At 37.3% G+C, this 27,899-nt stretch overlaps 1 protein-coding gene and 1 long non-coding RNA gene across 5 annotated transcripts in view; one reads left to right on the top strand and one right to left on the bottom strand.

The window, feature by feature from the left end:
- Positions 1-27,899, top strand: part of AGPAT3 (1-acylglycerol-3-phosphate O-acyltransferase 3) — a 163,665-nt gene that overhangs the window by 27,760 nt on the left and 108,006 nt on the right. The window contains exon 1 of one of the 4 annotated variants that reach the window (XM_074213870.1): positions 1,196-1,225. The exons of 2 other annotated variants lie outside the window; for them this stretch is intronic. The gene's annotated coding sequence lies outside the window, so the exon portion shown is untranslated. Of the gene's footprint in view, positions 1-1,195; positions 1,226-8,258; positions 8,282-27,899 lie in introns of those variants that run through there. One more of the 4 variants, XM_074213871.1, reaches the window with a different exon arrangement.
- On the bottom strand, positions 6,344-8,402 carry LOC141506792 (uncharacterized). Its single transcript, XR_012473976.1, has 3 exons — positions 8,005-8,402; positions 6,975-7,022; positions 6,344-6,578 (listed from the first exon to the last, which is right to left on the bottom strand). It is a non-coding gene; the product is annotated as an uncharacterized LOC141506792 (long non-coding RNA).

Below are 27,899 nucleotides of genomic sequence, written 5' to 3'. Positions count from 1 at the left end.
TGGGCAGTTTCATTTTTATCATTTAAAATAAAAATATAATTTATCTGTGCATATATATATACACACACACACACACACACACACACACACATGTCCATATATATATATATATACATATATATATATGATCTAAAGCTTTAAAAAATTAAAAAAATATTTTTTTGGTCAGAACTTTTTGATAGTTCAATGATTCTTCTTTTTTTTTTTGCCCCAGGGGTACATTTTTTTTAGTTTTTTTTGTAAGGCAATGGGGTTAAGTGGCTTGCCCAAAGCCACACATCTAGGTAATTATTAAGTGTCTGAGGTTGGATTTGAACTCAGGTACTCCTGACTCCAGGGCTGGTGCTCTATCCACTGCACCACCTAGCCACCCATATATTATTTTTCTTTTGATCCCCTTATACTTTTAAGTGAGTAATATTCACCTCTATTTACTTCAGTTTCTTCAACTGTGAAATGGAGATAATAATAATAATAACACTACCTCCCAGCAATGTTGCAAGGACCAGATGAGATAATATTTGTGAAATGCAGGCACCATATCATGGTTAGCTCCTTGCTCCTGTTATTTTTACTACTTACTCATCTTTTACTGCTTCCTCATTTATTACTTACTCATCATTAAATGATCATTACTAGGGATAGGACTGTTAAAGAGAATTAAAGACCACTAAACTTGTTGAATTTTATAATTTAAATAACTAGTCAGGGGAAAAAATTTCAAAATGGGAATGCACAGTGCTCCCTATAGAAATTATCTTTAGTGTTTCTGAGTTCTTTCTCTTTTGCATGTTCAAGTTCTGTGCTATTTTCAACTATTCCTTAAGGAATAAGTTAAAAGAAAAATAAGCCAAGGGAGGTCAAGAGGGAAAATATGCCTGTGTATGTGTTTTTTCTCTGTAGTTTTCTTCTCTCCCAAATGATATTCTAGTACTGTGTCTCCAGAAAAGAATGTATATTCTTATTTTGAGTCATTTTGGAATTTTTTTCCTAAGTATTGATTTTTTTCTTCTTGTTGAGTCATTGAGTGGTTCAGCACAATTGACTGAATTTTTGTTTTAAAGGCATCTAGTCTGAGTAGTAGAAATTGGCATCTAGTTTTGAACAGTATGTAGCATTTGAAATAAATTGGTTAAGCAATTACATTCTGTCTAATTCTCTTGCCTTTCTCTTAGGTATATAATTGGAAGGAAGAAAGAAAGGAAAGAAAGTAACAAAGGAAAGAGTAAGCATTTCTTAAGCACCTGCTCCTGTGAACCAAACACTATGTTAAGTGCTTCACAAATATGATCTCATTTATTCCTTATAACCCCATGAGATAGGTGCTATTATTTTTATAGAATTGCATTTATTGCAGAAGAAAGTCAGTATATTTATATTATATATTAATTATCTTTTGAAGAGTCATCTGTGAAGAATAAAAACTCAGGATTTTTGTGATATATGGTTTCAGTGATTCAGGTTATTGTGTCCAAGTTAGCACATTCATCTTTTTGCCACAATGTCTCCTAATATTTAGTTGACCATTGTGTCCAAATCATTTGTACCCATTACAGTATATGTCTTCTAGTATGTTTTCACCTATAAACTTGAATGTACTTCTCATTGTCCAAGACTATACGTTGCAGAGAAGTATTAGTAGAAAGGTTTTACTCATGCTAGAGTCCCTATATTAAAAAAACCATAGGTCTAGACCCTCCCCATCTCTCCTGTAAGACATATGCAAAAATAGAAATTAAAAAAGGATGAAATGAAAGATCACAAAATAATATTTTAAAAATTTATTTTTTAAAAATACAGAAAAAACTTTTATACTCTAGTGGTATGATATAATATGCTTCATTTTTTTTTAAAAATCTCTGTTAGATTCTGACAATAGGGCAGACTTGTAAATAACAATCACTCACCAGCAATTAATTATTTGAATTTGATTACTTTAGCTAGACAAGTAAATGAAATTATTTTTGAAGTCCTTTTTTGAGGTACTTTTAAAAAAATTTGAAACATACTATTTAATAAACAAATAGGTTATTTTTAGCATGACATGTTTCTGTAAGTTCATCATAAACAATGTAAAAACAAGTAAAAGTGAACTATTGTCTCTAATTTGAATTTAGCAGAATATTTTCCATATTATCCATTCCTCTGAATATGCTTCTGTTTACTAGATGATACTATACCTTCATTTTCTATTAATACTTGAATATTTTGGAGTTTTGTTTTTTATGTATGTATTAGAAATCAGGAGGTAATTCTGGATTAATTGGGAAGAGAAGTAATAAGTTTGGCCAGGTAAACAGACAAGTTTATATTATATTATATTATATTATATTATATTATATTATATTATATTATATTATATTATATGAACCTAGTATGGGTAAAAGGGAGTCACTGGAATTTATTGAGTATCATGGTGCCACTTGGTCAGGAGGATGAATTGGAGTTGAGAGAGACTAGAGTCAGAAAGACCACTTAAGGAGACCAGTTCAAGAGTTTAGGTTAGAGGCACTGAACAAGGGTGCTGGCTGTATGAGAAGAGTGAGAAGAGGATTTATATTGGAGATGTGATGAACATAGAAATGACAAATTTTGAATATGTGGAATGAGTGAAGATAAGCACTTGAGTTTGAGAATCTAGATGACTGGGAGGATGATACTATCCTTAACAAAAAGAGGAAAGTTCAGAATAAGGTTGGATTTGGGAAGAAAAATTAATGTAATTGACATTGATGTTGCAGTTTATATTCTATGCATGCTTGTTCAAATCAAAACAAGAAGGGAGCATGATTTGGGATTCTTGACTTCATAGAACACAAACAAGCTTGCTCCTCAAGAGGTACTTTCTGCATCACAAGGGATGCATGTTTTGGAGGGGAACAATATTTTCACTGACACCTGTGCAGTTGCTGCAGTTGGGTGCCTTGTTTAAGTTAGATTATAATTATACTCTATGTCTTATGACAGTCATGATCATCAACATTATCATCAACATTATCATCATCATAATCATCATCATCCCAGTAGCTAGTATTTTTTATAATGCTTTAAGGTTTGCAAAATACTTCACAAATATGATCTCATTTGATCCTCAGTTCTGGTAGATAAGTGCTGTTATAGATGAGGAAACTGAGGTGGATAGTTTAATGACTTGCTAGGAAGGATCTGAATTCAGGTCTTCCTGACTTAAGATCTAGGACTCTATCCGCTGTGGCACCTAGTTGCCTAACAGAAACTGGAAGGTAGGATGGTATTTCATCTTTCTTCCCATGCTCCATTTGGTTTGTTTGCACATCTCTTGGGATACCACACCTTCCCATGAGGCTAGAGACTCTGCCTTTTGGAAACTGTTGCACAAAGTGAAGGTAAAGAGCAATAGACTCCTGAAGGGATGGTAAATGTAGGTCAATTGATTAGCATATCTCATCTATATAGAAGGTGGTATTGATTTTCTTAGAGCAAGAAGTAGAAAAAGGGGAAGGACAGGAATCACATATACATAAAGTGACATGGAATGAAGTTGGTCAGAATATATCATGGAAGGTCATATGTATCTAGATAAAGTGAATCCTCACCAATGAGAAGCACAGGTTTTCAGGACAAGAGATGGAGAGTCAAAGGGTCAAGCACTAAGGAAGGAAGGAAACATTCATTTATTAAGTACCTACTTCATGCTAAGCACTTTGCAAATATTATCTCATTTGATTCTCATAACAAACCTGGGAGGATGTACTATTATAAAAGTTCACCATTTTAAGTTAAGGATATTCAGGCAAATAAATTAGTAGTGTAGGGCCCCAGTACCTGAGCCAGAATATTAATATAGTTTGTTGTGCCCCATTCTCCCAAGTTTTCTTTGGACAAGGAATGAAAGTTGTTATTGTACACATTTTAGTTATGTCCAACTCTTTGACCATATTTGAGGTTTTCTTGATAATGCTATTGGAGTGGCTGAGTCTGGATTTGAACTCAGGTTTTCCTGAATCCAGGCTTTGTGTTCTCTTTAGAGTTGTTCTGATTTAGGATAAGTTCCTCTTTAGATCTGGCAGTCTGGAGTCAAGATAGACATTACCTCTAGGGCTAAAGATCATAGAGCCATTGATTATATTTAATTTTCTATACTGTTAGATTTAGGAAGTTCAATTCAACTCATTCCACAGTTTTAGGGGGTCCAGGACTAAGATTTCATTGATATAGAGAACTCATGGTGTGGAAGTGCCATCTATCAAGGTATATTTGTTCTAAAATTTATAGGGGCACTAAAATGGTTCAGTGACTTACCTAGAATCACATAGTTTAAAGGCAGGAAAAATGAAGCAAAGTCTTAACTCTGACAGCTCTCTATAAGCTGCCCTTTAGCATCCCCTAAATAATAATATATGATAAATTAATTAGAGAGCTACAAAATAAATTCTATATGCACTCTAACCAACACATACATGTTGGTCTATTAGTAAAAGGGATATCAAGGAAGGCTTTGTGAGAAAGAGAAAGCATTTGAATTTATGTTTAAAGCATGAGTAGGGACTATAAATGAGAATGAGAGGATATTGTAGGGATAAGGAAGAACCTTAAAGCCACAGAGGTAGAGAATGAGTTATTTTCTTCATATTATTGTCCTTGTATAAATTATTCTTTTAGTTCTACTTATTTCAGTTAGTACAAGCCTTTCAATGTTTTCTTGGTTTTTTTTTATTAAGGCAATGGGGTTAAGTGACTTGCCCAAAGTCACACAACTAGATAATTATTCTCTGAGGCTGGATTTAAACTTAGGTCCTCCTGCTCCAGGGCCTGTACTCTATCCACTGTGCTTCCTAACTGCCCCCATGTTTTCTTAATTTATCTTGTCATTTTTTAACATATGATAAAATATAGCCACAATTATAGAGGAAGACATTATCAAATTAATTTACATATGTAGTACCATATCAAACTACCAAAGGGTTCATTTATTTTTTTATTTTTTATTTTTTAGGTTTTTGCAAGGCAAATGGGGTTAAGTGGCTTGCCCAAGGCCACACAGCTAGGTAATTATTAAGTGTCTGAGACCAGATTTGAGCCCAGGTACTCCTGACTCCAAGGCCGGTGCTTTATCCACTATGCCACCTAGCCGCCCCTTCTTTTTTTTATTTTAAAAAAAGATTTTATTTATTTTTGAATTTTACAATTTTTACCCCTAATCTTCCTTCCCTCCCCCCACCTCTTCCACAGAAGGCAGTCTTTTAGTTTTTACATTGTTTCCATGTTATACATTGATCTAAATTGAATTTGTTGAGAGAAATCATGTCCATAGGAAGAAACGAAAATAAGAGATAAAAAGATTACATAATAAGATAACAGGTTTTTTTTTTAAATTAAAGATAATAGTCTTTGGTTTTTGTTCTAACTACGCAATTCTTTCTCTGGATACAGATGGTATTTTCCATCACATATTCCCCAAAATTGTCCCTGATTGTTGCACTGATGGAATGAGCAAATCCATTAAAGTTGATTATCACCCCTATGTTGCTGTTAGGGTGTATCATGTTCTTCTGGTTCTGCTCATTTTGCTCAGCATCAGTTCATGCAAATCTCTCCAGGCTTCCCTGGATTCCCATGCCTCCTGGTTTCTAATAGCACAATAGTGTTCCATCACATACATATACCACAGTTTGTTAAGCCACTCCCCAAATGAAGGGCTTTCCCTTAATTTCCAGTTCACAAAGTGTTCATTTCTTGATAGTTGATAGATACCTATTTTGTTTTCAGTTCTTTGCTATAAATAGTGTTGCTATAAATAGTCTCTACCCTTGATTTCCTTGGGATATATCCCTAATGATATCATCACAGGATATTTTTAGTTTAGTGACTCAGGTTTATTTTCAAGTTTTACAGAATGATTGAATTAGTTCTTTTTCCACTATGTATTAGTATAGCCCAAAGTTTGTATCCTTGGATTTATTAAACACAGTGTTATTATATTAGATATCTGAAAATGCTAGTGCTCTTTCAATCCTATCTTTTTTTTCATATTTCTCTTGAAATTCTTGGCCTTTTTGTTTTTTAGATGATTTATATTATTATTTTGTTTAGCTCTAGAAATGAATCTTTTGGTAGTTTGACATGCTACTACATATTAATTTGATAGTGTCTTCCTCTATATTTATGTTTATATGATTCAATCATAATGAATCAATATTTCTTTAGTTACTAAAGTCTTCCTTTATTTTATTAGTTCTTGAGTACATATTGGTATGTAGAATCCCAGGTAATTTATAGATATGTATACTTTGGAGATATTGTAGGTTTACTTTCACATCATTACAATAAAGTAAAATACATTTTTTTGGTTTCCCTATGAATATAAAAATTTTGTTTATACTTTATTGTAGTCTTCTAAGTGTGCAATAAATAGTATTACATCTTTAAAATGTACATACTTTAATTAAAAATACTTTATTGCTAAAAAAGGGTAATCATCATCTGAATCTTCAGCAAGTTAGAATCCTTTTGCTGGTGAAGGGTGTTAACTTTATGTTGATGACTGCTCATTGGTCCAGGTGGTTGTTACTGAAGGCTGGAGTGGGCTGTGGCAATTTCTTAAAATAAGACAATGAAATTTGCTGCATTAGTTGACTCTTCCTTTCATTTAAACAATAAGAGACTATGGTAGACTTATTAATTGGCCTAATTTCAATATTGTTGTGTCTCAGGGAATGGGAAGGCCTGAAGAGAGGGAGAGAGATTTGGGAATATCAGTCAGTAGAGCAGTGAGAACATGCAACTTTTATAGATTAAGTTCACCATTTTATATGGGTGAGGTTTATTGCACTCCAAAACAGTTATAATGGTAACATCAAAGAACATTGATCACAGATCACTGTAATTGATATAATTATAATGAAAAAGTGTGAAGTGTCAACAGAATTACCAGTATGTAACTCAGAGACACTATATGACTACATGCTGTTGGAAAAAGGTACCAATAGACTTACTTGACACAGGACTGCCATAAAACCTTCATTTTGTAAAAGATGCATTATCTGTGAAGCACAATAAAGAGAAGCTCAATAAAAATGAATTTTGCCTTTATTCTATAGTTAGTGAAATGAAATTCTTTCTGCTAGATTTTGTTATTGATATAAATAAATGTTGATTCCCCCCCCATTTATTTTTATATTCTCTTAATCTGGATTGGGGCAGGGGGGAGGGGAGGAGAAGGGAATGAACATTTATATATTTAGTGCAATGTGCTGTTCTAAGTTCTTTACAAATATCAAATTTCATCCTACTCATCCCCACACCCTGAGAGGTAGGTTACTGTTGTCATCTGGAAACTGAGGCAGACAAATTAAGACTTACCTAGAATGATTCAACTAATAACTGTCTGAGATTGGATTTGAATTTAGGTCTTCCTGATTCTCAAGACCAGTGCTCTATGCACTGTGGTGCCACCTAGTGCCCATTGAAGTTATTTTTTTAAATAAATTTTGTTACATCTCTATCTTCTCTCTTCTGTTCTCCCCTTCTAGCTTGATGTTTGTGTTCCCAATTAGAATGTAAACTCCTTAAGTGAAGGGATAACCTTGTCTTATTTATATCTTCAGTGCTTAGCACACCGTTTAGCACATAGCAAGCTTTTAATAAAACATTCTCTCTCCTCTCTCCTTTCCTCTCCATTCTTTCTTCCCCTCCTCCCTTCCTCCCTCCCTCCTTTCTTTTTTCCTTTCTTGCTCTCCTTCTCTTTCTCCCTTTCCTCTTTCTCTTCTCTCTTCTTTTTTACTCTCCCTCTTTCTAGCTAGACCAGAATGCATTTCTAGTTCATAGCTAATGGAATACATAAACACACATGTTATGAGGAAATCTGGTAAAGGATGGAGTGAGTGAAACCTTATTTGTTTAACAATAGTTTTTGCAAATCAACTGGTTCTTTTATCTGTAACATTAATTTTAAACAACAGATTTCATTTATATTTAACTTCTTAAAAAAACAGATAAAGAACTTGAGTAAGTTAGATATAATACCTTTTAATGGCTTTAATTTATAATACTTTAATGTCTCTGACATTATCTGAGGTTTTCCTCCCCTACCATTTCTCAAGTGAGTACGACCTTCCACCTATAGAAGTAAACTGGGAATACTCAGGGGGTTTGGCATTGAGGGTGATTTTGATTATGATATAATTATATATCTGCATTTCAAAGCATTTTATTAGTGACTCAATCCCTCTGTTAATATCTCATTGTTTTAGATAACTGGATTTTACTCTGAAGCCATGATGGGCCCAGTGACTCCTTTCAGGTATTATAGTGAGTCAGTGACAGTTGGAATTAGAATCTTAAGGGTTTTCCCTTTTAGTTTTGGTTTATAGTGCTTCAGGCCTAGACTGTAAATGAGATGATTGAAAGTAGAAGCAGTTAATAGAAATATTGAATTACTAATTATATTTGGTTACCTTAGAATATCTCTTAGAGCAACATTCATGAAGTTTCTGCTTACTGTAATAATTGCTACAAAATTAAAGTTTTATAAACTACAATTTAGAGAAAAAGATAATTTCTGATATTTTACAAATCTTGTTATTTTTCACTTTAGTGAAAATGATCACTTTAGTCGTGAAAATGATCTTTGTAATTCATTGAATATCTAGACTTTCCAGATGAAGTGCTTTATCCACTAGTTTTTGAATCACTGGTTAGGACAGAGTTATTGTTTCCTATTTTCTTTCTGTCTAGTTTCAGATTTGAATAAATATAAGCCAATTAAAATATTTTCTTAACCATGGTCACTTTTATATCAGGTAATTTTTAAAAATCCCTCAAATCAAAATCTTCTTATCAGTTTCACTTTAATAACTTAATATTCTATAGAAATCTTCCAACTTTTTTTGAATTTCTGACCTTTCTATAAACTTAGCTTGACTCTTAACCCTGTGATCACTTTAGTGAATTTAGTGGTGAAACTACTATTTTTGTTAAAATTAAAGTTTGTGAATTCACAATATCAGTCTTTACTGCTGTGCAGAAATCTGACTGAGGTTGACTTACTCAGATATCATCCAAATGAATTTATTCATATTTCAAGAAAGTAATCTGATTTTCTAGAAGATATTCCCAAGACATAAACTCTGAGGGAAACCCTGGTGTAACTATAGTCTTAATTAATGCTTCTTTTGAAGTTTCTATCTAATATCTTTCTGTAGAACTTCAGCAGAGTTAAAGGAGCAAAAGTAATGGCATCATTGGGAATTATTACAATAATGCCTACTATGTGCCAGCCATTGTGTTAAATATTATCTCATTTGATAGATGAAATATACTAAAGTATCAGAGTCCATTTGGGTATTAACATTATGTTTTGCATACAAAGATGTTGCTATCAGTTAATAAAACAAAAAGTAACCCAGGATGGTTAGATGGGATATAAAACCAAAGCATCATCTGATGTTTAGGACCAGCCAGTAGGAATGGTGGACTCAGTACTAGTTTGTACACACTGGACAGGGCCTTAGGTTGGGAGCTCCAAGGTTGAGTAAAGTGACTTCTCCAGGGAGGGAGCATGAGTTCAGGAATACTTGGGGATGGAGATTAAAGTTTCAGGTCAGGTGTTAAGGACTGATTTGACTGGGTAGAAGAAGATCAGTAGCAGCAAGCAGATGGTGAGGTGGCTTGGGTGGATAGCTGGTGGGAATATCAAGTTTAATCTGGCCTCAGGTATCAATCACCTTTTACACAAAACCATTTAATTCCTCTAACCTGTAAGAACTGCCTTTCTCTAGGTACCTTGTACTTATTTTGTATATATGTTTATATAAGTATATTCTGTCTAAGATAACTTTAGCTCCTTAAGAGTATTTTCTTTTCATATTTTGTCTTTTTTTTCCTGCCTAGCACAGAGCAGATTCTTAAATCATAAGTCCTTGTGATTGATTTAGAATCAGGAATTTTAGTGTTTTTTTTTTAGTGTTTTTTTTTTTTGCAAGACAAATGGGGTTAAGTGGCTTGCCCAAGGCCACACAGCTAGGTAATTATTAAGTGTCTGAGACCGGATTTGAACCCAGGTACTCCTGACTCCAGGGCCGGTATTCTATCCACTGCGCCACCTAGACGCCCCTAGGAATTTTAGTTTCTTAAGGAAAATTTTTATTTTTGAACAGGAAATAAAGACTTGAAATGAGAATTTAGGGCTTAAGTTTAGAAGGCATCTACATAGAAATGATTGTTCAAACTATGGGACTCAATCAGAAGGCCCTTAGCTATTATTAAGGGATGAGAAGAAGAAAGAAGCCAATTAGGACAAAAAGGGGAAATAGTAAAGTGTGATAACAAAGGGAGTATTAAAGGAGTCAAATATCACAGAGAGGTCACTTTGTATAATAGTTATGTTCTTGAAACATAAATTCAGTTTCAGTTGAAACATAAATTCAACTTCATTTGAAACAATTAAATTCAGTCTTATGAGTTATCATTTTTAAAAAGCTCTAAAACAGTTAATTCTTTAAAAGAAACTAATTTAGGGGGCGGCTAGATGGCGCAGTGGATAGAATACCGGCCCTGGAGTCAGGAGTACCTGGGTTCAAATCCGGTCTCAGACACTTAATAATAACCTAGCTGTGTGGCCTTGGGCAGGCCACTTAACCCCATTTGCCTTGCAAAAACCTAAAAAAAAAAAGTAATTTCACTCTTTTAACCTTAACTCTTGGAACAGTGTCTGCAGAGTCTAAAGAAATACTTGCTGATTTTAGTTTCTAAAATACTTTTTTGCTTGAACTAGATTAAAATATTTTTGATGTCTTACAGAGTTAACTTCTGTGAAAAGTAAAATTTTTGCATAATGTTATAATTTAATCTGGTTGGAATTTTGCAATTTAGAACTAAATAGTAATTTTTTAAAGCAGCTGTTGATGCAGTGCATAAAGAACGACCTCTGTCAGAATGATTGCCCTTTATTTAAATTCTGACCTTGCCATTCACCTATAGACAGTATGGTATAGGTCAAAGGTTCTTAACCTATTAGTGTCCTTAGGCTTTAGTTTGCAGAACAGTAGTAGGAGTTACCTCACAGGAAGCTTCTTATATATTTTTTGTTGTTTTTTTGGGTTTTTGCAAGGCAAATGGGGTTAAGTGGCCTGCCCAAGGCCACACAGCTAGGTAATTATTAAGTGTCTGAGACCGGATTTGAACCCAGGGACTCCTGACTCGAAGGTAGTGCTTTATCCACTACGCCACCTAGCCACCCCAGGAAGCTTCTTATAATGATGAAATCTCAGATCTAGATTGCCCCCCACCACCAAAAGATAGGAGAAAAAAAGTATTATTCACAGTCTCTCAAAATTTGTTTTTTTACTCCAGAAGTTTGACAGTCCTTATTCTTTTTTTTGAGGGGTTGTTACAATACTTCTCTCTGAGATTCTCTTTCTTTTCCTTTTTTTTTTTTAGGTTTGTTTTTTTTTTTTTTTTTGCAAGGCAAATGGGGCTAAGTGGCCTGCCCAAGGCCACACAGTTAGGTAATTATTAAGTGTCTGAGGTCGGACTTGAACTCAGGTACTCCTGACTCTAGGGCCGGCGCTCTAACCACTGCGCAACCTAGCCACTCCCTCTCTGAGATTCTTATACTAAAGTTTGCTTCCTTTTCTTTTTGCCCACTTGGAATTCTTCTATTGCTGCTTCTAGCTCTATGTTTGCCCAATAGTCAGTCTCTATTTGAATAATACCTAGCCTGGGATTGGAGTTGCAGTTATTTGCCATTTCATTTCCATTCCCACCCTTTTCTTTCTTTCTTTTTTTTTTACAGAGTGACTAAGTATATGAATATTTATAAAAGAAACATTAAAAATGCTGTCAAATGAACATAAAATGATACTTTACATCCCTGATTGTTTTCCAAGACACAATATATGAGAAGCAAAAGTTCAGAACTATTCAGTTTTATCTTCAGTGATAACATACACAAGACTGGAATTTTACTGTTATTGTTGGTTTCATTTCCTTAAATATCCTTTGAAAATTTATGAATGTGTATTAAGAAAATAGTTTTACATTTCAGAAATTTAACACATTCAGGAAGTCCTCTGTAAACATAGATCTAAGTCCTCATTTTTCTTCTGTTTACATTTGACTTAATTAGTCATTTTTTAATTTAATATTTATTCTCATTTTGTAGAAATAATGTTTTTAATACATTAATAAAATATTCTTGTTTACAAGTAAGAAAAATACCCCTTCTCCCCCAAAAAATAGACTTACTTGAGCAATAAAGGGGAGAGTAAAAAATTAAAAAAAAATAATAGTAATAATTGTAGGTATGGCCAGGTGGCGCAGTGGACGGAGCACCAGCCCTGGAGCCAGGAGCACCCAAGCCCGTATCCGGCCCCATACACCCAACAATCACCCAGCTGTGTGACATGCAAGCCACCCCAACCCCACTGCCCTGCAAAAACCAAAAAAAAAAAAAAGAAAAAAAGAAAAGAAAAAAAAAGACCCAAAATAAAATAAACTAGTAATAATAGTAGGGGCAGTTGGGGGGGTGGACAGAGCACTGGCCCTTGAGCCTGGAGCACCCGGGTCTAAATCTGGCCTCAGACACCCAATGGTCATCCTGCTATGCGGCCCCAGGCAGGCCACCCAGCCCCATTTGCCCTGAACCCCCCCAAATAATAATAATAATAACAATAATAACAATAATAATAATAATAATAATAATAAATATGCTTTGGTCTGTGTTCCAACACCACCAACTCTGTTGTGGGTGGATCACATTCTTTATGATAAGTCCATCACAAAAGTTACTTCCATATTTTTCCACTGTTGCTATTGCTGATCGCAACTCCCTCCTTTGGTATTTCTCCACTACCATGTACTATATTTTCCTCTCTCCTTTCACTCTGACTCTGCTGTAGGGTAGCTGAGTGGTGCAGCAGACAGATCCCTGGCCCTGGGGCCAAGAGGCCCTGAGCCCCCATACCACCCCTTAGGCCCAGCATGTACCTGGCCCTAGGTCCCGGACAGGCCATCCAATCCCAGCCCCTTGCAAGAAGTAAAAAAGAAAATGTGATATATCTGACCACTCTCCCGCTATGGTCCATCCTTTCCTCCATCATTCACATCCCCACCCCTTCCCCTTGTCCCCCTTCTCTCCTTCTTACTCCAGATGTCTATACTCCATTGAGTATATATGCTGTTTTCTCTCCTAACCACCTCTCATGAGAGTGAAGATTCCCTCATTCCCCCTTGCCTCCCCCCTTCCACATCATTGCAATAGCTCATTGTAATAAAGAAAAATCTTATTATATGAAATATCTTGGCCTATTCCTCTTCTTTTTCTTTCTCCCATTGTATTTCCCTTATCTATTGACTTCATTTTTATACCACAATATATCTTCAAATTCAGTTTTCTCTTGTGCTTCATCTATAAAAGCTCCTTCTACCTGCTCTGTTAATTCAGAAGGTTCATATGAGTATTGTCAGTGTCATTTTTCTATACAGGAATACATGCAGTTCATCATCATTAAGTCCCTCATATTTTCCCCTTCTCCTCCAATCTCTATGCTTCACCTGAGTCTTTTATTTGAAGATCAAACTTTCTGTTCAGCTCTGGCCAATCCAACAGGAACATTTGAAATTCCCCTGGTTCATTGAAAGTCCATCTTTTTCCCTGGAAGAGGACATTCAGTTTTGCTGGGTAGTTGATTCTCGGTTGCATTCTAAGCTCTTTTGCCTTCTGAAATATTATATTCCAAGCCCTACGAGCTTTTAATGTAGTTGCTGCTAAGTCCTGTGAGATCCTGACTGCAGCTCCACTGTATTTGAATTGTGTCCTTCAGGCTGCTTGTAATATTTTCTCTTTGACTTGGGAGTTCTGGAACTTGGCTATATTATTCCTGGGGGTTGGTTTTTTGGGATCTCTTTCTCGGGGAGATTGGTGGATTCTCTCCATTTCTGTTTTGCCCACTGCTTCTAGGATATCAGGGCAATTTTCCTGTAGTAATTCTTTGAAAATGATGTGAAGAGGGGCGGCTAGGTGGTGTAGTGGATAAAGCACTGGCCCTGGAGTCAGGAGTACCTGGGTTCAAATCTGGTCTCAAACATTTAATAATTACCTAGCTGTGTGGCCTTGGGCAAGCCACTTAAGCCCATTTGCCTTGCAAAAAAGCCCTAAAAAAAACAAAGGAAAATGAAGTCAAGACTCTTTTCCTGATCATGACTTTCAGGTATTCTAATAATTTTTAGATTATCTTTCCTAAATATGTTTTCCATATCAGTTGTTTTTTTTCTTTTTTTTCTTTTTTTTCTTTTTTAAAATTTATTTTTATTAAAGATATTATTTGAGTTTTACAGTTTTCCCCCAATCTTGCTTACCCCCTCCCCCCATAGAAAGCACTCTGTCAGTCTTTACTTCGTTTTCATGTTATACCTTGATCCAAATTGGGTGTGATGAGAGAGAAATCATATACTTAAAGAGAAGAGAAGAGGTCTAAGAGGTAACAAGATCAGACAATAAGATATCTGTTTTTTTCTAAATTAAAGGGAATAGTCCTTGTACTCTGTTCAAACTCCACAGCTCCTTATCTGGATACAGATGGTACTCTCCTTTCCAGACAGCCCAAAATTGTTCCCGATTGTTGCACTGATAGAATGAGCAAGTCCTTCATGGTTGAACATCACTCCCATGTTGTTGTTAGGGTATACAGTGTTTTCCTGGTTCTGCTCATCTCACTCAGCATCAGTTCATGCAAATCCCTCCAGGCTTCCCTGAAATCCCATCCCTCCTGGTTTCTAATAGAACAGTAGTGTTCCATGACATACATATACCACAGTTTGCTAAGCCATTCCCCAATTGAAGGACATTTACTTGATTTCCAATTCTTTGCCACCACAAACAGGGCTACTATAAATATTTTTGTACAAGTAATGTTTTTACCCTTTTTCCTCATCTCTTCAGGGTATAGACCCAGTAGTGGTATTGCTGGGTCAAAGAGTATGCACATTTTTGTTGCCCTATGGGCATAGTTCCAGAAGGGTTAGATGAGTTCACAGCTCCACCAACAGTGTAATAGTGTCCCAGATTTCCCAAATCCCTTCCAACAATGATCATTATCCTTCCTGGTCATACTGGCGAATCTGAGAGGTGTGAGGTGGTACCTCAGAGAAGCTTTAATTTTCATTTCTCTAATAATTAATGATTTAGAGCATTTTTTTATATAGCTATGGATTACTTTGATCTCTTCATCTGTAAATTGCCTTTGCATATCCTTTGACCATTTGTCAATTGGGGAATGGCTTTTTGTTTTAAAAATATGACTCAGTTCTCTGTATATTTTAGAAATGAGTCCTTTGTCAGAATCATTAGTTGTAAAGATTATTTCCCAATTTACTACATTTCTTTTGATCTTGGTTACATTGGTTTTATCTGTGCAAAAGCTTTTTAATTTAATGTAATCGAAATCATCTAATTGGTTTTTGGTGATGTTCTCCAACTCTTCCTTAGTCATAAACTGTTCTTCTTTCCATACATCTGACAGGTAGACTAGTCCTTGATCTTCTAATTTGCTTATAGTATTGTTTTTTATGTCTATGTCCTGTAACCATTTACATCTTATCTTGGTAAAGGGTGTGAGGTGTTGGTCTATTCTAAGTTTCTTCCATACTAACTTCCAATTATCCCAGCAATTTTTATCAAAGAGGGAGTTTTTATCCCAATGGCCGGACTCTTTGGGTGTATCAAACAGCAGATTATTATAATCATCTCCTGCTTTTATACCTAGTCTGTTCCACTGGTCCACCACTCTATTTCTTAGCCAATACGAAACAGTTTTGATGACTGATGCTTTATAATATAATTTTAGATCGGGTAGGGCTAAGCCACCTTCTTTTGCACTTTTTTTTATTAAGCTCCTGGTAATTCTTGACTTACAATTTTTTTCTAACATTAATTTTTTGGAATTTTGATTCATAGGGTACTAAATAAGTAGTTTAATTTAGGTAGAATTGTCATTTTTATTATATTAGCTTAGCCTTTCCATGAGCAGTTGATATTTGCCAGTTATTTAAATCTGATTTTATTTGCGTGACAAGTGTTTGTAATTATTTTCAAAAAGTTTCTGAGTCTGTCTTGGCAAATAGACTCCCAAATTTTTTTATATTGTCTGAGGTTACTTTGAATGGGATTTCTCTTTCTAGCTCTTCCTGCTGTTTCTTGCTGGACATATATAGCAAAGTTGAGGATTTATGAGGGCTTATTTTATAACCTGCAACTTTGCTAAAATTGCTAATTGTTTCTAGTAGTTTTTTAGATGATTTCTTGGGATTCTCTAGGTAGACCATCATGTCATCTGCAAAGAGTGAGAGTTTTTTTCTTCCTTCCCAATTCTAATTCCTTCAGTTTCTTTTTCTTCTCTAATTGCTGATGCTAACATTTCTAATACAATATTGAATAGTAGGGGTGATAATGGGCTCCCTTGTTTCACCCCTGATCTTATTGGAAATGCCTCTAGCCTCTTCCCATTGAATATAATGCTTTCTGATGGTTTCAGATAGATACTGCTAATGATTTTAAGGAACAGTCCATTTATTTCTACACTCTCTAGTGTTTTTAATAGGAATGGATGTTGTATTTTGTCAAAAGCTTTTTCAGCATCTTTTGATCTGATCATATGATTTCTGATAGGTTTGTTGTTGATATAATTGAGTATACTAACAGTTTTCCTAATATTGAACCAACCCTGCATTCCTGGGTTAAATCCTACTTGATCATAATGTATTATCTTAGTGATGACTTATTGTAATCGTTTTGCTAAGATTTTATTTAGGATTTTTGCATCTATATTCATCAGGGAAATAGGTCTATAATTTTCTTTCTCTGTTTTAACTCTTCCTGGTTTAGGTAACAGTACCATATTGGTTTCATAGAAAGAGTTAGGCAGAGTTCCATCTTTCTCTATTTTTCCAAAGAGTTTATATAGGATTGGAACCAATTGTTCCTTAAATGTTTGGCAGAATTTACTTGTGAATCCATCAGGCCCTGGAGATTTTTTTTTTTAGGGAGTTCAATAATGGCTTGTTGAATTTCTTTTTCTGAGATAGGGTTGTTTAGGTATTTAATCTCTTCTTTATTTAACCTAGGCAACTTATATTTTTGTAAGTATTCATCCATTTCGCTTAGATTATCAAATTTATTGGCATAGAGTTGGGCAATATAATTTTGAATTATTACTTTAATTTCCTCCTCATTGGTGGTAAGTTCACCTTTTTCATTTATGATACTAGCAATTTGGTTTTCTTCTTGCTTTTTTTTAATTAAATTGACCAGAGGTTTATCAATTTTATTGGTTTTTTCATAATACCAACTTTTGGTTTTATTTATTAATTCAATAGTTTTTTGCTTTCAATTTTATTAATTTCTTCTTTAATTTTTAGAATTTCTAATTAGGTACTTAATTGGGAATTTTTGATTTGTTCTTTCTCTGATTTTTTTAGTTGCATGTTTAGTTCATTGATTTCCTCCTTCTCCAGTTTTGATCATATAAGCATTTAGAGCTATAATATATGCCCTGAGAGTTGCTTTGAATGAATCCCATAGGTTTTGGTATGTTGTTTCATTATTATCATTATCTAGGATAAAATGGTTATTTCTTTCTATAATTTGTTTTTTGGTCTACTCATTTTTTAAAATGAGGTTATTCAGTTTCCAATTTGTTCTGGGTCTATATCTCCTTGGCCCAGTATTGCATATGACGTTTATTGCATTGTGATCTGAGAAAAATGTATTCACTATTTCTGCCTTTCTGCAGTTGATCATTAGGTTTTTATGTCCTAGCACATGGTCAATTTTTGTATAAGTTCCATGTACTGCAGATAAAAAGGTATATTCCTTTCTATCCCCATTCAGTTTCCTTCATAAGTCTACCATATCTAATTTTTCTAACAATCTATTTACCTCCCTAATTTCTTTCTTGGTTGTTTTATGATTCGATTTCTCTAGATCTGATAGCAGGAGGTTGAGGTCTCCCACTGGTAGAGTTTTGCTGTCTATGTCTTCCTGTAGTTCTTTCAGCTTCTCCTCTAAGAATTTGGATGCTGTCCAACTGGGTGCATATATATTCAATATTGAAATGACTTTATTGTCTATGGTACCTTTTAGGAGGAAAAAGTTTCCTTCCTTATCTCTTTTCGCTCTATCTATTTTTGCTGCTGCTTTGTCTGAGATAAGGATTGCTACCCCTGCCTTTTTTACTTCAGCTGAAGCAAAATATATTTTGCTGCAACCTTTTACCTTTACTCTATATGTATCTTTCTGCTTCAAATGAGTTTCTTGTAAGCAGCATATTGTAGGATTCTGGTTTTTAATCCACTCTGCTATTTGCTTACGTTTCATGGGAGAGTTCATCCCATTCACATTCAAGGTTATGATTACTAATTCTTTATTGCCCTCTGTGCTATCTTCCCTCTGTTTGTATTTTTCACCCTTTCCCCCCTTTTATCCATATTCCCCAGTCTTTTGTTTCTGCAAACCACCCCCTTCAGTGTGTTTGCCCTACTATATCACACCCTCACCTTTCTTTCCCCTTTCCCTTTTTCCCTCCCTTCCTTTTTTATTTCCCCTTATTTCCCCCACTCTCCTTCTCTTTCTCTGTCCCCCCCCTCCCATTTTCTCCTTTTAATACTTGAAATTTTAGGTGTTTTATAAGTTAATTTAGTATGTGTAGGTTGACTTTAAGTCAAGTCTGATGAGAAGAAGATTCAGGTGTTTCTCCTCTGCTTCCTTCTTCCCCACTATTACCTTAGGTTTTTTGTACCTCTTAGTGTAATTAGATTTACCCCATTCAATCCCCTCCCTCCTCCCATCTCTTTCCTGTCCCCCTTTTTAGGGAGGTAGTGTTTTTTGTTTAGATCATTCTATCTAAGTCATAGAAAATTCTGAGTGTCTCTTCCCTTCTAGTTCAGTATATTCTATCGAATAGAGTCAAAATTCCTGAGAGTTATTAGAGTCTTTCTCCCAAGTGGGGTTAAAGCCAGTTAACATTTCTCAAGATTTATGAGAATCTTCCCCTGCCCCCCATGCTCGGATATAGCCAGTTTCAACTTACTGGATTGCATTTTTTTCCTTTTGCCGCCCCCCCCCCCTTTTTACCTTTTCATGTGTTTCTTGAACCTCCTGTTTGATGTCCAAATTTTCTGTTTAGCTCTGGTCTTTTCATCAGAAATTTTTGGAATTCAGCTTTGCGGGAAAGTAGATTCTTGGCTGCATTCCAAGCTCCTATGCTCTTTGAAATATCTCGTTCCAGGCCCTTCGATCCCTTAAAGTTGATGCAGCCAGGTCCTGTGCGATCCTTACTGTTGCTCCTTGATAGTTAAATTGTTTTTTTTCTGGCTGCTTGCAGGATTTTCTCTTTTATCTGATAGTTCTGGAGTTTGGCCACAACATTCCTTGGTGTTTTCATTTTAGGATCTTTTTTCTGGTGGGGATCAATGTACTCTTTCAATAAGTACTTTGCCCTCTTATTCCATGATATCAGGGCAGTTTTCCATTACTAGATCCTGTAATATTAAGTCCATGCTTTTTTTCTCTTCAATGTTTTCAGGAAGTCCTATAATTTTCAGGTTGCCCCTCCTCGATCTATTCTCTAGGTCAGTGGTTTTGTTGATGAGGTATTTTACATTTGCTTCTATTTTTTCAATTTTTTGGTTTTGTTTAACTGACTCTTGCTGTCTCATGGAGTCATTAGTTTCTGTAGACGCCATTCTTTTTTGGGGGGAGGAGTTTTCTTCATTAACCTTTTGCAACTCCTTTTCCAATTGGTCAATTCTATTTTTGAAAGAGCTTTCCATTTGACTAATTGAGGTTTTGAGAGAATTAATTTCTTTTTGCATTTGCTCATTTGAGGATCTGAGAGATTTATTCTCATTTTGTAATTGTCCAATTGATGATCTGAGAGATTTATTCTCCTTTTGTGTTTATCCAATTGTACTTTCTAAGGTTTTGTTTTCTTGTTGCAAGGTATTAATTGTCTCTCCCAAATTTTTTAAGCTCCTTCCTTATTTCTTCAAGGAAGTCTTTCTGTGCTGGAGACCAGATTGTATTCTCCTCAGAGGTTCCAGGTCTCTCTGAGTTGGGGTCTTTCCCTTCCAGGAATTTTTCTATGGATCCACCTTTCCACTGACCCTTCTTCATTATGCTAAGACCTTGAGTTGGGTGGGTCTGGTTCACCTGGGCTTGGGATTGCTAAAGGCTTTACTGAGTGCAGTTTCTCTGACTGGCCAGTAGGAGGTGCTGGTTGCTTTCTCTGGAGTGTCTCTGACCTTGGTTGGGAGGCTTTCTCCCTTTGCTAGAAGGGAGGACCTGGTGCTATTGAATTCTTTTGCCTTCAATCAGTGGTGGGCTTTATTCTGGCCTGAGGTGATTCCTCAGCTGGGCTGGTTCTTCTGCTCACACATCTGGGTCTGAGGCAGAAGTAGTTTGCATTTGTTTGTTTGGGAAGAGGCCTTTGTGCAATGGAGGCATGGACTCAGAGTTTCTCAGACCCGAGGAGCCTAGGGATGGTGTTTGCAGCTCTCTTGCAGCAGAACTCTCCCCCCAGCCTGGTCCCCAAGCTCCAGGGGGACAGCACCAACACCAGAGCCTGTGCTTCCCCATGGACCCAAGCCCTTTTTGTCCAGCCCCACCACTGATCCAGTAGGTCCTGCTCTCTGGCCCTCAGACTCCCGGTTTCAAGTCAGCTGTTAATCTGGCTGATCCAGGACTGATCCTACCTCTGAGCCCAGACTTACCCACCCAAATTCGGCCAAAGGTGCTGCTGGAGACAAATCCTGAGGTAGATGTTCTTTCTCCTGGCTTTTCTTTTTTTTTTTTTAATTTATTTTTTATTCTCATTTTGTACAAATGTTTTTCTTTACATTAATAAAATATACTTGTTTACAAGTAAACAAAATACCCCTTCCCCCATGAATATAGATAAAACTTGCTTGGGCAAAAAAGGGGGGAGGAAAAAAATTAAAATTAAAAAAAAATAATAGTAATAATTGTAGGTATGGCCAGGTGGTGCAATGGATGAAGCACCAGCCCTGGAGCCACAAGCACCCGAGTCCACATCCAGCCTCATAAACTCAACAATCACACAGCCGTGTGACATGCAAGCCACCCGATCCCCACTGCCCTGCAAAAACCAAAAAGAAGAAAAAAAAAGACCCAAAATAAAATAAAATAATAATAATAGTAGGGGTGGCTGGGTGGCAGACAGAGCATTGGCCCTTGAGCCAGGAGCACCCGGGTCTGAATCCGGCCCCAGACACCCAATGATCACCCTGCTATGTGGCCCCAGGCAGGCCACCCAGCCCCACTTGCCCTGCACCCTCCCCCAAATAGTAATAACAAAAAATGTGTTTCAGTTTTTGTTCCAACACCATCAACTCTGTCATGAGTGGATCACATTTTTTATGATAAGTCCATCACAAAAGTTATTTCCATATTTTTCCAACGTTGCCATTGCTGATCACAACTCCCTCCTTTCTTATTTCTCTACTACCATGTACTATATTTTCTCTCTCCTTTCACTCTGACTCTGCTGTAGGGTTGCTGAGTGGCGCTGCAGACAGATCCCTGGTCCTGGGACCAAGAAGCCCTGAGCCCCCATACTACCCCTTAGGCCCAGAATCCACCTGGCCCTATGGTCCTGGGCAGGCCATCCAATCTCAGCCCCTTGCAAGAAGTAAAAACAGAAAATGTGTTATATCTGACCACTGTCCCCCATGGTCCATCCTCTCCTCCTTTATTCACATCCCCACCCCTTCCCCTGCTCCCCCCCCTCCTTCTTACTCCAGATGTCTATACCCCATTGAGTATATTTGCTGTTTCCTCTCCTAGCCATCTCTGATGAGAGCAAAGGTTCCCTCATTCCCCCTTGCCTCCCCCCTTCCATATCATTGCAATAGCTCATTGTAATAAAAAAAAATCTTATTATGTGAAATAGCTTGGACTATTCCCCCTCTCCTTTTTCTTTCTCCCATTCCATTTCCCTTTTTTTCTTATTGACTCCATTTTTACACCATATTTTATCTTCGAATTCAGCTTTCTCCTGTGCTTCAACTATGAAAGCTCCCTCTACCTGCTCTATTAACTGAGATGGTTCATATGAATATTATCAGTATCATTTTTCTATACATGCAGTTCATCATCATTAAGTCCCTCATATTTCCCCCCTCTCCTCCAATCTTCATGCTTCACCTGAGTCCTGTATCTGAAGATCAAACCTTCTGTTCAGCTCTGGCCATTCCAAAAGGAACATTTGAAATTCCCCTGGTTCATTGAAAGTCCATCTTTTTCCCTGGACGAGGACACTCAGCCTTGCTGGGTAGTTCATTCTTGGCTGCATTCTAAGCTCTTTTGCCTTCCGGTATATTGTATTCCAAGCCCTACGAGCTTCCAATGTAGCTGCTGCTAAGTCCTGTGTGATCCTGACTGCAGCTCCACGATATCTGAACTGTGTCCTTCTGGCTGCTTGTAATATTTTCTCTTTGACTTGGGAGCTCTGGAACTTGGCTATAATATTACTGGAGGTTGGTTTTTGGGATCTTTTTATCGGGGGGATCGGTGGATTCTCTCCATTTCTATTTTGCCCTCTGCTTCTAGAATATCAGAGCAATTTTCCTGTAGTAATTCTTTGAAAATGATGTCAAGGCTCTTTTCCTGATCATGACTTTCAGGTATTCCAATAATTTTCGAATTATCTTTCCTAAGTCTGTTTTCCATATCAGTTGTTTTTTCAATGAGATATTTCACATTTTCTTCTAATTTTTCATTTTTTTGGTTTTGAAGTATTGATTCCTGATTTCTGGTAAATTCATCAATCTCCCTGAATTCTGTTCTTTGTCTGAAGGATTTATTCTCCTCAGAGAGTTTTCTTATCTCTTTTTCCATCTGGCCAATTTTGCTTTTTAAAGCATTCTTCTCCATAACTTTTTGAACTGTTTTATCCATTTGACCTAAGCTGGTTTTTAGCATGCTATTTTCTTCAGCATTTTTTTGGATTTCCTTGACTAAGCTGCTGACTTCATTTTCATGTTTTTCCTGCATCTCTCTCCTTTCTTTTCCCAGTTTTTCTTCTAACTCCCTCATTTGATTTTCAAAGTCTTTTTTGAGCTCTATCATAGCCTGAGCCCAATTTCTGTTTTTCTTGGAGTCTTTAGATGCAGGAGCTTGTGCTTCCTCATCTTCAGACTGAGTATTTTGATCCTTCTTGGGCTCATTTGCAAAATATTTCTCAATGGTCTTCCTCTTGTTTCTTTGTTTGTTCATTTTCCCAGCCTAAGCCTGTTTTTTGGGGTGCTTCCTGAGCTTTTGGGACACTCCCACAAGGGTCTCAGTGTGTGAGGTTCTGTCCTCCCTCCTGGTCTGTGAATGACCGTAAGCGGCCCCCTCTGCCACGGGGCTGAGGTTGGGGGGGCCCTGCTGTTCTATGGGGGGGCCTAGACTGCGATCAGGATCTGAATGTGGTCAGAGCCCCAGAGTCCTGTTCCAGAGGCAGAGGACTGAGCTTGCAGTTTCTCTTCACTCCCCTTCTTCAGCTCAGTGTGCTCATGCCCTGGGGGCTCCTTCTTACGGGCTCCACCTGCTTCTGTTTCCAGGTCTAGGCTGGTGAAAGACCATGCTGCTGGCTGTGTGCCCTGAGGGCTGGGCTCCATGTGCTCACTCTGGCAGAGGTCCCCCTCTATTCCCCCACTTTGTGCCGGTGCTCCCCGGGGTGCAGCTCAGGAGACTGCCCCGCTGCTGTGAGCTGAGGCTCCTGGCGCCCTGGGGCTGCCTCCGGGAGGCTGAAGTTCTTTGGCTCTGGCGGGCCACCCCTCTGGCAGGCCGCCCCTCCGACCCCAGGGAGCAGAGCCTTTCTGCTTTTTTCCAGGTTACCTTGAGTAGGAGAACTGCCTCACTGGGTCCCTTTGTGGGTTCTGTCTCTTGAAAGTTTAGTTAGAGTCCTTAGTTTATGAGTTTTTATCACAGAGCTCCTAAGACTCGATCCCTTCATGTCGCCATCTTGGCTCTACCCCCCCCCCCTTCATAACTTTTTGAACTGTTTTATCCATTTGACCTAAGCTGGTTTTTAGCATGCTATTTTCTTCAGCATTTTTTTGGATTTCCTTGACTAAGCTGCTGACTTCATTTTCATGTTTTTCCTGCATCTCTCTCTCCTTTCTTTTCCCAGTTTTTCTTCCAACTCCCTCATTTGATTTTCAAAGTCTTTTTTGAGCTCTGTCATAGCCTGACCCCAATTTCTGTTTTTCTTGGAGTCTTTAGATGCAGGAGCTTGTGCTTCCTCATCTTCAGACTGAGTATTTTGATCCTTCTTGGGCTCATTTGCAAAATATTTCTCAATGGTCTTCCTCTTGTTTCTTTGCTTGTTCATTTTCCCAGCCTAAGCCTGTTTTTTGGGGTGCTTCCTGAGCTTTTGGGACATTCCCACAAGGGTTTCAGTGTGTGAGGCTCTGTCCTACCTCCTGGTCTGTGAATGACCATATGTGCCCCCCTCTGCTATGGGGCTGAGGTGGGGGGGGCCTAGACTGGGATCAGGATCTGAATGTGGTCAGAGCCCCAGAGTCCTGTTCCAGGGGCAGAGGACAGAGCTCTCTTCATTCCCCTCCCTAGGTTCAATGGGCTCATGCCCTGGGGGCTCCTGGTTACTGGCTCCATCTGCTTCTGTTTCCTGGATCTAGGATGCTTGCTGTGTGCCCTGAGGGCTGGGCTTCATGTGCTCCCTCTGGCAGAGGTTCCCTGCTGTTCCCCCAGTTTGTGCCAGTGCTCCCCGGGGTGTAGCTCAGGAAACTCCCCTGCTGCTGTGTGCCATGCTCCCAGCACCCTGGGAGGCTGAAGTTCTTTTGCTCTAGTAGGCCACCCCTCTGGTGGGCTACACCTTCAACCCCTGGGAGCAGAGCCTTTTTGCTCTTTTCCAGGTTTCCTTGAGTAGGAGAACTGTCTCAATGGGTCCCTCTGTGGTTTCCTGTCTCTTGAAAATTTAGTTAAGAGTCCTTAGTTTATAAGTTTTATGAGAGAGTGCCTAAGAGATGTTCCTCTCTTGTTGCCTTCTTGGCCCCGCCCCCCCTTTCTTTAAGCTTTTTTTTTTGTGGGGCAATGGGGTTGTGAGTTGCTCAAGGTCACATACTTAGTAAGTATCAAGTATGTGAGATCAGATAAGAACTCTGGTCCTCTTGACTCCAGGATTGGTGCTCTATCCACAGTACCACCTAACTGGTCCCCTCTTTCCTGTTAAAAACTGTTATCTTCTCCATTACTAGTACCAGGAAATGGATGGACATATTTTCAGGGTCAGATTTGAAATCTCATAAAATTAGGGGAAAATAGGTCAGAAAAATTTTGCAATGAGGAGATTCCATGGGGAAGAAATCATTTGTATTAGGAATATTTATCTGGTAGACTCCTAAATGATTTTTACTTTCATTAGCGACCTGTATTTACTAAGTGGGAAGTGTCCACTGGACGTAATTAATATATATTAGGTGATATATATATATACACACATGCACACACACACACACACACACACACAAATACACATACATGTATGGTAAATGAAAGATATGGTCCCATTGTCTGAGAACTTTTAATATAAAATACTACTACTAATCATTTTTGTTGTTGGAGCAAGGAGTACCAAACAATGTTGGACGGGAAATTTAGCTAAAGGCAGCTTCCTGGAAAAATTCTATATGAGACTTACTCTAAGAAAGATTGCTGAAATTAAATTAAATTTCACAGACTCATATAGAACTGTGATCATTTGAAAAAACTTAGATGCTCTTGAACTATTCTAATCCCCACTAAGAAAACTGAGGCCTGAAAAAGGTTTTAGTGTTTTGTCCAAAAGTGAACACCTAGAATGGTAAACAAAGGACTAAAACCTTGTAGGCATTATCATACTCATTTTAACAGAGGAGGAAACTGAGACAAAAAGCTGTAAAATACCTTTAAATTGTTTCCATCTTTCCTACCCAGTATTCATTAATTTCCTTATAATTTCATTCTTTGCCAACCTCATTCATTATCCTAATTCTCCTTCCATGAGGAATCCTAGTCTGCTGAAGCCAACTAACCATGACTTATTTATTCCTTTACTCATTTTCATTCATACTACTTTGTCCCCCATCTTCCCAATATTCTTCTTCCCCCTTAGCTAGATTTTTCACCTTCCTCCTAAAAGTGTTTGCTAGCCCTAGTTATAACAAAATGATTAAAATGGACATATATTTTGCATAATACTGTGAAGTAAATGCTTTGTAAATCTTGAAGAGTTCAAGAAAGGAAAGTTATATGTGTGTGCAGGTAACTCAGCTATATATTCAGCCATAGTTTCTTTCCTGAGTTATAGCCCTGAATTATAGCCCCAGCTTCCTACTGGATGTTGCCAACTGGATGTCCCATATTCATCTCAAACTCAACTGGTCCAAAATAGAACTTATTACTATTTCCCTCCTCCAATCCCAAATGTGCCCAATATGATTAACTTCACCTTTTTTATTGATTGAGTACCATTTTCCAGTTACCTACAATTCCAACCTAGGGGGTCATCCCCAAATTCAATTTGTTTTCCGAGTCTATTCCTCTTCTGTCCCCTACACTCCACTCACATTGTCATCACTCTAGTTTAGAACTCCATCTCTTGCCATTATTGTAATGGTCTCCCTGATTTAAGTTTCTCCTCTTCATCCTGTTTTCCATAGTGATTGGAATGTTATTTATAGATTACAGATCTGAACAAATTGCTTTGTCTTAAGGTAAGATAAAACTCTTCTCTTTAGCATTTAAATCCATTTATTTTTTACCTATCCTTAATCACTGTGAGGGTGTTGCCTCAGTCAAACTGAGACCTCTTAAAGAACTTAACTTGAAAAGGTCAAGATCCTCCCCCCTATATCCAGGACTTTCTCCAGTCCTGAGTTGTGTCTTGCCACTGGACCAAGTTAACTCAGGAGAAGAAAGACTGGTGTACAGCAACCCCCCCCCCCCCCCAGATCCAATTCACTTGAATGTCATGACTTCATCTCTCTTGATATCATGGTCCTCTTGGAGAATAGATAAGCATCAGCAATATTACTTCAGGACAAAATGGCAGTTAGGTGATACAATGGATCTTGACTTGAGTCAGTAAGACATCCTCCTGAGTTCAAATCTGGTCTCATACACTTATTAGTTGTGTATCCTTGGATAAGTCACTTAAACCTATATGCCTCAGTTCCTCATCTGTAAAATGATTTGGACAAGGAAATGGCAAATCAGTCCAGTATCTTTGCCAAGAAGACTTCAAATAGATTTATGAAGAGTCTTTTACAACTGAAACAACAGTGACAATGAACTTTTCAGACAAATTGACCTTCTAGTTATGCCTAGTTATTAGCTATTATATCTTTCAGACTTTGCAGCCTGTGCTTCTTACCTGAACTATACTCCTGTTTAGAATTCTTATCTCTCTTTTAGGTTCAGGTTAAATTCCACCTCTATCTTGATCCCCCCAAACTAATTTTTTTTTCTGTCTATGAACAATTTTTATTAAATGCGAGCAGTAGTGCATTAGGCATTTCCATAGATGCTGGGGATACAAGACAAAAATTAGCAATAGTTCTTGTGCTCAAGGAGCTTATATTCAATAAGGGAAGATGACATGTCTCCATAAAATTACATACAAAATAAATGCAGGTTAATATTTTTGGAGGCATAGCTGGAATGAACAGGACCTTAAGTTCTCATGTAACCAGTTTTGGCTGAACTGAATTTTGAAGAAAACTAGGGATCCCTAGAAGCTGAGTTGGGGAGCAAGTGCACAGGGAACAGGATGTGAAAAGGTAGAGCAAGAGGAGATAAGAGTCATTGTAATACCAACAAGACCAGTGTGGTTGGACTAAAGAGAGAAATGTATGACACT

This window comes from Macrotis lagotis, chromosome 1 (genome assembly GCF_037893015.1).
Source record: "Macrotis lagotis isolate mMagLag1 chromosome 1, bilby.v1.9.chrom.fasta, whole genome shotgun sequence".
Lineage (NCBI taxonomy): Eukaryota > Metazoa > Chordata > Mammalia > Peramelemorphia > Peramelidae > Macrotis > Macrotis lagotis.
The sequence above is the reverse complement of the archived record's forward strand: the minus strand, read 5'-3'. Positions and strand labels throughout refer to the sequence as shown.